Consider the following 7800-nt stretch of genomic DNA (forward strand, 5'->3'; position numbering starts at 1 on the left):
AACACCAAACACAATCAAAGTTCTATCTCGTCCCCCTGAACTTCATCTCATTCTCGTACAAGAGAAACGCTGTTTCATAATGGATCACAGAGTCACTGTGGCGGTTACATAATGTCCTAGATACTAAAACTCACATCCCATATTTCACTGTAAGAGGAAAAGCATCCAATTTCACTCAGGCTGTTCCTTCAGTGCTATCAAGCAAGAGCAGTAAATGTGGAAACTGCTCCGTTGTCACGAGGAGTTCCAATCTGGTGACTGATTTTAAAAGATGAGTAACTGAAGGACACTCAGTAGATCACAAACCTCCACGACCCCCCCCCGGCGAGCTATTTTAATTCAATGAAAAATGAAAACCCAACCCAATTTGAAAATGTCCATGGAAATGTCTGCCCTCCGGATTCATACGGAGTTAAAAGGGCAAATGAACCCTGGATTTAACCCATATACCCCGATCCACTCCAACATTAGATGCATTCTTCATTGAGACACGCCCCACCCTGCCATTAAGATTTTGGGAAATCCATCAAGTCGTTTTTGTGTAATCCTGTAATTAGATGCCAGAAAAATGGTGCCCTTGGCCGAGGTAAAAGGTTACTAGTAGTTCTTGGGATTTAAGATGAACTCACGCTTGTGCTGATGGCGGCGTTTCTAAACTCACTAAACTTTTTTGGAACTTCACCAAAAAACAGCAAAGAAACATTCTCCTTACGATTAAAGTAGATGCAGACTTATTTTAAATAAGTAAAAAAACAAAAATAAGAAGATTTTAAAGATATTCTTACTCCCTCAGATCTTCACTCTAACTATCCCTAACCCCAAACATTCCATCAAACACAGCAGAGCAGAGTTCCGCTTCTCTTGGATGTCAAGTCATTTATTTCTACTCTAAATGGGTTGTAAATAAGATCTTTTAAAATCTGTTGAAATTTTGGGCCTTCTTGAGATTTTTATTACACTATATGGAGGTATGAAAGTTTTCTTCTCCATTGTTTCAGAGCTACAACATTGTTTTTCTGTGACTGAAGAAATGCTTTGTGGACCGACAGACCTCTCCAGACTTGTTATTGGCAGGGGGGGCTAAATAAACTATGACTGAATTTTCAGGTTTTTATTTAAATGTGGAAATATACATATGATAATTTTTCTTTTTTTTGTTAAGGCAAAAAAAAAAAATTCCATTATCAGATGACGATATTGCTGATTGACGGGGGTTGCTAGAGCCTAACCCAGCTGACTAGGGGCATGAGGCGGGGAGATGCTCCAAACGGGTCGCGAGCGCCGCGGGGAACCACACAAAAGACAAACAGCCACTCATGCACACGCTCACACTTACGAACAATTTTGGAACCGACCAATCCACCTGAAGCGCATATTTCTGGATGTGGGAGGAAAAAGGAGAAAATCCATGCAGACACGGGAATCAAAATTGCTGATTTTTTTTTGTTAATTTCACATTAATGGATTTTTTGATTATATAGAAAAATGACTCAGTGGTTTGATTAAATATTTAATGAATGTTTTTACTGACTGCTGGATTAACAACACATACATACTGACTAGATTAGCTGAGGAGTAATTATAATATGTCTGAAAATGATTCAACAGCAAAAGCAATTACTATTATAATGAGTAAGAATGATAAGAGGGAGGATGATTCAAGAGGGTAAATGATGACAAGTAGTTTCCCTTTACTTCACCTTAAACCAGCTTCTATTGCATGAAACAAAGACATCTGAAGCTGCTTTAAAAATGCATCCAAACTACCTTTAACCAGTTGTAACAGGAAGAAGTGACCTGTTTAGGGGATTAATAGTGCTTATATGAGGGGTAATAAGTGCCCCCCTTTTAAAACTTTTTTTGGGTGCATGGGCCCCCAAGCATTGGCCTGGGGCCCCTCTCCTACTGATCACGTCTCGTCTGCCCGAATCCATCTCCAGAGGAGAGACCAGAATAATGAACACACTGAATTATCTCCATCTGGGGCTGTTTGAACTCTGTCCTATCTCCACACAGGTGTGCGTGTGTGCGTGTGTGTGTGTGTGCGTGTGTGTGTGCGTGTGTGTGTGTGTGTTTTGCTCTCCAGCCAGTGCTGAAGCAGTGACGCTCGCCTCTCAGGCACGTTTCCAAACATCCCGAAGGAAAACTGGATGTCTCTATTAAACAAATAATCCAGACACGCAATAAATTATGTTCACAGACACAAAACGATCACACTCACGTTTTACCGCGGGGTCATAGTTAATAAACTAATAATAAACAAGTGACTGCGATGAAAAAATCTACTATATAGTGAAAAATGTTTCAGCAACACATGAATCAGACTCTCGAGTTTGGATTATTATTAATGTCAATCCAAGTCAACAACAACAACAACAACAACAACAACACGTTCTTGGAATATAGATGCAGAGCTTCAAGCTTGGATTTGGAACAGAGGGGATTTTTCTAGTGGATCCTGAACCTCCAAAAACACTCTTTTTTTTTTTTTTTTTTTAAATCTTCATCCGCAACGCGAGGCCCAAGTTGTTTACTTCAACTCCAATTTCTGTGTGCGCAACACCACCTGGAATGCGGACACCGGCGAACACAGAGTTCCACATGGCACATGATCAAACATCTCCCCCCTCCCCACGGGGGTGCTGCGTCTTATCTACCACCAAAAAACAACAACAACAACACTTTTTCAAAAAGCTGAAATACGAGGCTCCTCGTTTTATAGTCTAAAGCAGCGCGTAAACGCACCTGCGTCAGCGGCGCAGCGCCGACCCCACATCAGCTGAGCGGGTAGAAATAACTTCACTCCCAGCTGAAGGCGCGTCTCTCCCGCTCCGCGTCGCTCCTCTCAAAGTGCGCGTCAGGGCTGGCAGGTGCACCTGCGGGAAGAGGAGACGTAGTCCCCCCCCTCCAGCTCGGTCCACCCTGGATCGGCTGGTTCTGGTTCTGGTTCGGCCCGCTGGTTGTTGGTTGGTGACTGCTTACACGTCGGTCCCCCCCCCCACCCCCACACTCCACCTCCCCGTCCGCCTCGACCCGGAGCTCCGCCGCCGCTCTGCTCCTCTCTGGTCCTGCCTTTTCATTATATCACGTCCACGTGACACGATCAGGCCTCTGTCAATGGAAACTTAAAGGGACCTCCCACGTGATGCGTTTGATGCGCGCTCACACGACGGGAGTGCGCGTTCCGGAGAAATGAAATGCTCTCTGCCCCCCCCCCCCCACTCCCCCCCACCCCCCCGCCAATAAAAGTAAATCAGTGGATCGTGAATCACGGGAAATGTTTTCACTGTGTTTTTACTGGAATGAAGATGATGACCGTCACGTGGAGGCTGTGTTAATGCTGCCTGTAGTGAGGAGGAGGAGGAGGAGGAGGAGGAGGAGGAGGAGGAGGAGGAGGAGGAGGAGGATGGTGATGAAGATGATATGATATCTTCTTGCTGTTTTGATGATAATCATGATGTTGATATAACTTTGTTGTGGCGATGATGATTCTGGTTTTGATGAAGGCAACTATTGGTTAGGAGATGGTGATGACGATGATGATGATGATGATGATGATGATGATGATGATGATGATGATGATGATGCTGTATGTTGTATTTAAGTATGGAAATATAGGCTCCGGCCTGCGTCTGTCAATACATTGTATTTTGTTGTATGATGATGATGAAGATAGCTGCTGGTGTCGATGACGGTTTCTCTCCCTCAGGATGACATCATGCTGTGTGATGACATCACCACAGGGTGACTAACACTGAGGGGAAATATAGCTGATCTCATATCAGACGCAAACACCTTGTCTTTGTCCTTCCATTAGCCTGACTCTGTCTGATCCATCCATCCATCCATCCATCCATCCATCCATCCATCCATCCATCTATCCATCTATCCATCTATCTATCTATCTATCTATCTATCTATCTATCTATCTATCTATCTATCTATCTATCTATCTATCTATCTATCTATCTATCTATCTATCTATCTATCTATCTATCTATTTATCTATCTTTTAGCTCCCATTCTGTTCGATGCTTCTTTAAAAACATTTCTAATGTCTTCAGAACGCAATTAAGAAAATCCGCGATATAGCGACAAACTATCTATCTTATTATTTACGGTAATTTAAACGTTCATGAACCCCCCCCCCCCATACTGATATTAAACCACCTTCTGTCTGTATTACCTTTTCCCACACTCTGATAGACTGTTTTAAAGCACTTTTGTGTCTCATGTAAGTCCGAGACTCACGGAACGGAGCGCACTCCTGGATGCCGTCAGCCAATAGAATACAAATACGGTAACACGTGACTACCGATGAGGTGAAGCTGCGAGCGTTGATGCGCACTGTCATTAGCTGTGGACGCTAGTGGCTGCCATCATTACATCCCGCTTCAAAGTGATGATGTATTGTAATTGTCAGTGTTCCTTTGTTCGTCCGTTTGTCCGTCCGTTCGTTCCGATGTCCACCAAATATCTTCGCAACCGTTGCAGATAGAAAGATGAAACAAGAAGCACATTACGTGGGCAGCAAGTAATGTGCTTGAGAAAACTAGGTCAAGGTCAAATTTCAAACTTTGTGCACTCAGTAACCAGATAAAGATAGAAAGACGAGGGAGAAGGCCAGTGTGAGCAAGACCGTAGATCAAAGCTAGTGATTTGATCAATGTCAGTAGGTCAGAGCACTAGCTTTGATCTTTGACCTATGCAAGTAGGTCAAGGAAAAATTTGAATTCAGGGATGTCGCCGGATGTTGCCGTCTGTGACTGCATTGATTCTTGTTTTCTGTACGAACAACTTTCTTTTCCTTGTCATTAACAACATAATCTGTTACTCTTGATCACTCTCTTACTGAGAGCACTGTATTCTGAGTTCTTCTTGGTTTCACGTGGTTTCAAAGCCTCACAATAGAGGACAGAATCAACCTCAGCACCATGACCCCAGCACTATTACCAGCACCGTGAATTGTTTTACTTTCTTTTAAATTTGATGTAGAAAACTGTGAAAATCATCAAGAGACTTTTCAAAGCGTCCTCAGATCTACTGAGCATTTTAGTGCCTCTCAGCTAATTGTTTTTGTTTGGCTCCTTCGCTCCTGACTCACCAAATAAAAAGCTGTTGATGTAAGATGTTCATTCCGCTCAACAGCTTTCGTTAATGAAAGGTTAATTCTACAATTACAAATGAAATACAAGAAAACCACATTCATATGGTATTCTGCTTCCACAGGAATGGAAGTTGACCAGTGGCCTTCCATTTGCAGTAAGTGGTAACAAGGCAGTGCCAAGCATCAGGACATGCACTTAAAGGAAACACTATTACCATTCACTTCACATCCCGCTTGGAAGACATCCAGTCACAGATGATTCAACAAAAACTATTTCACGAGCATTTCACTGACTACAGACTATTACTGTTCCTCCTTACAACTCATTACCTCTTCACTTGGTGGATCTCTATTTATTTGCCTGAAACCACAATTTTAAAAATAATTATGAATCTTGTTGCTTCACATAAATATTTGCTATCTTATTGATACCTGACTGTGAATTACTTCCGGAAAAAAAATGTTGTGCAAGTTTGAATCCATTTTATCCTCTTTGTAAGTAGTGAACACTTTTTTGAAAACACCAATAATCACGGGTCTCAGAACCGCTGTGGTTTGAATTACAGTGGATTTCAAGTCTCACCGACAAAACATAACTACTTGTGGCGGCGGTGACTGAGTGATAGAGTTGTTAGCGGCAGGTTGGTGATTTGATGCCCAGTCTCTGCAGTCTGCATGTCAATGAGCTCAATGAGATAGATAGATAGATAGATAGATAGATAGATAGATAGATAGATAGATAGATAGATAGATAGATAGATAGATAGATAGATAGATAGATAGATAGATAGATAGATAGATAGATAGATAGATAGATAGATAGATAGATAGATAGATAGATAGATATTGGTGATGATATTTATCTTTATTTTTGCTCAATGACTCCGTTTTTTACAAAATGAGAAAGAAAGGCAGTGGAAAAAGCAGCACAAAAAGTAAATATTCAATACCATCATGGAAGAAACAGCCATCGAATGAATGAACACGGCTGATAATACTGGATCACCTCAATGGCATGTGTAATAAAAATAAACCAAATTAAAAACAATTCACACCCTGTATATAAAAATAGAGAGTAATCACAGAGCACTTAAACCTCCAATGAGGCGGCTCGTCTTCCCATCATGTGATTCTAAAAGCAACATTCCCTGATAGTCTGACCCTTATAATGTTACTCAAAATATTCGGATACAATTTGGTTCGTTTGACCAGTCCTTCATACTGAATGATCCAGAATGTAAGGAGCACTTTTCTGTGTTATGTTCATCCCATCAGTCAAGTTTTGGAATTCTCCATGATCATCAATGCAGAAGACGAGAGAAATATTAAAAAACAAGCAAATGTAATGTAAATATGAAAACTCTGAAAAGAAATGATCTGGAAATAAAAAATAAGAACTTAATTCAAAACCTTTGAACAATTTGCTTGTGGGGTAATTTCTAAGACCTAAAGAACCCAGAGAGAATCCTATGGAACACACAAGGTCAGGACCTCTGGACCTTTTTCCTGTGAAGCGAAAGTGCTAATAATTCACCCCCCCCCCCCCAGATATTTATTTAACTGCTGAACAATGTTGTAATGTTAATGAACAAAACATTTCTGGATCTGAATATTGATATCTACCTACAACAAAATGTCAGGGATTAAAAATTTGAGGTTATGTGGTTTCCTATGTTTCACATTTTCCTGCTGATTAACAAATGGATGTTGGTGAAAGCAGGGGCAGTTAAAACAACATAAGAGATGTAAAGCGTCAAATGAAAAAAAAGTTAATCTTTTGTTCAATTAGTCTATATACCTCTATATACCTGTATATACAATATATGTTTATATATAACTATTTATTCTTCTATTTATCTGTAATCTCCTTGCTCTTTTTAATTTTAATTCATCCACTCTAGTCTCACTTTTTTGAGTTATGTTCTACTGCAGAGTGACTAACAAAAACCAATTTTCCCCTTGGAGATTATTAAAGGTTTTTAATTCTAATAATACAGATCGATTCGCTGTGGCGACCCCTGAAGTGAAAAGCTGAAAGGAAAAAAAGAAGAATTCTAATCGACAGTTTTCTTTGAATCCACCATAGATCTATTGCACAAAACAGTAAATTTTGATCCAGAACAGTCAGGATTTTTTGTGAGATTTATTGATTTGTGTTCTTGTTTCTTAGGTGACTGTGAGTAGGGATGTAGGTAGAGGTTAAAATTCAGGAGAGAAGCCTGAAAGCAAAAAAAAAAAAAAAAAAAGGTTTGAAAAAACAAAAAAAATCAGTGTTTTAACATAAATGAAAGGGGTGGTGCAAAGGAGGTGGAAGCAAGACAAAATACAATAGGTTTTGGTAAAAGGGGTCCAGTTAACGGGAAACTGCGTGTGTTCACATTCGTCACCAGATGATTCATCCACGCTTCCGTCGATGCTGAGGTCACACAGAGGAGGTCTTTAAATGACGAGCGTATCTTTGTGTCAGACGGGACCCCGTGGGTTCAGATCTTGATAGGGCAAGACAACACAAGATGTGTGTCTCCGCTGCAGTGAACAAACACAGATCTGTGGTTGATATTAAAATGAAACGGTCTGGCTGCTGATTGCTCACACTGTAATAATTCATATCCCATAAAACTTATACAAAGTTAACCTCAGGCGTGGATGCATTCGAGTTCCAGACTTCTGTACCCCAAATTCATTTGCATCAT

The 7800-nt window shown here is 40.7% G+C and overlaps 1 long non-coding RNA gene across 1 annotated transcript in view; it reads right to left on the bottom strand.

The window, feature by feature from the left end:
* The window catches only part of LOC137589330 (uncharacterized), a 41149-nt gene extending 38166 nt beyond the window's left edge, over positions 1 to 2983 (bottom strand). Inside the window, exon 1 of the long non-coding RNA XR_011034164.1 lies at positions 2746 to 2983. This is a non-coding gene — a long non-coding RNA (uncharacterized lncRNA). The remainder of the gene's footprint in view (positions 1 to 2745) is intronic.
* Between the last annotated feature and the right edge of the window lie 4817 nt (positions 2984 to 7800).

The sequence above is a fragment of the Antennarius striatus genome, chromosome 22 (assembly GCF_040054535.1).
Source record: "Antennarius striatus isolate MH-2024 chromosome 22, ASM4005453v1, whole genome shotgun sequence".
NCBI classification, from domain to species: domain Eukaryota; kingdom Metazoa; phylum Chordata; class Actinopteri; order Lophiiformes; family Antennariidae; genus Antennarius; species Antennarius striatus.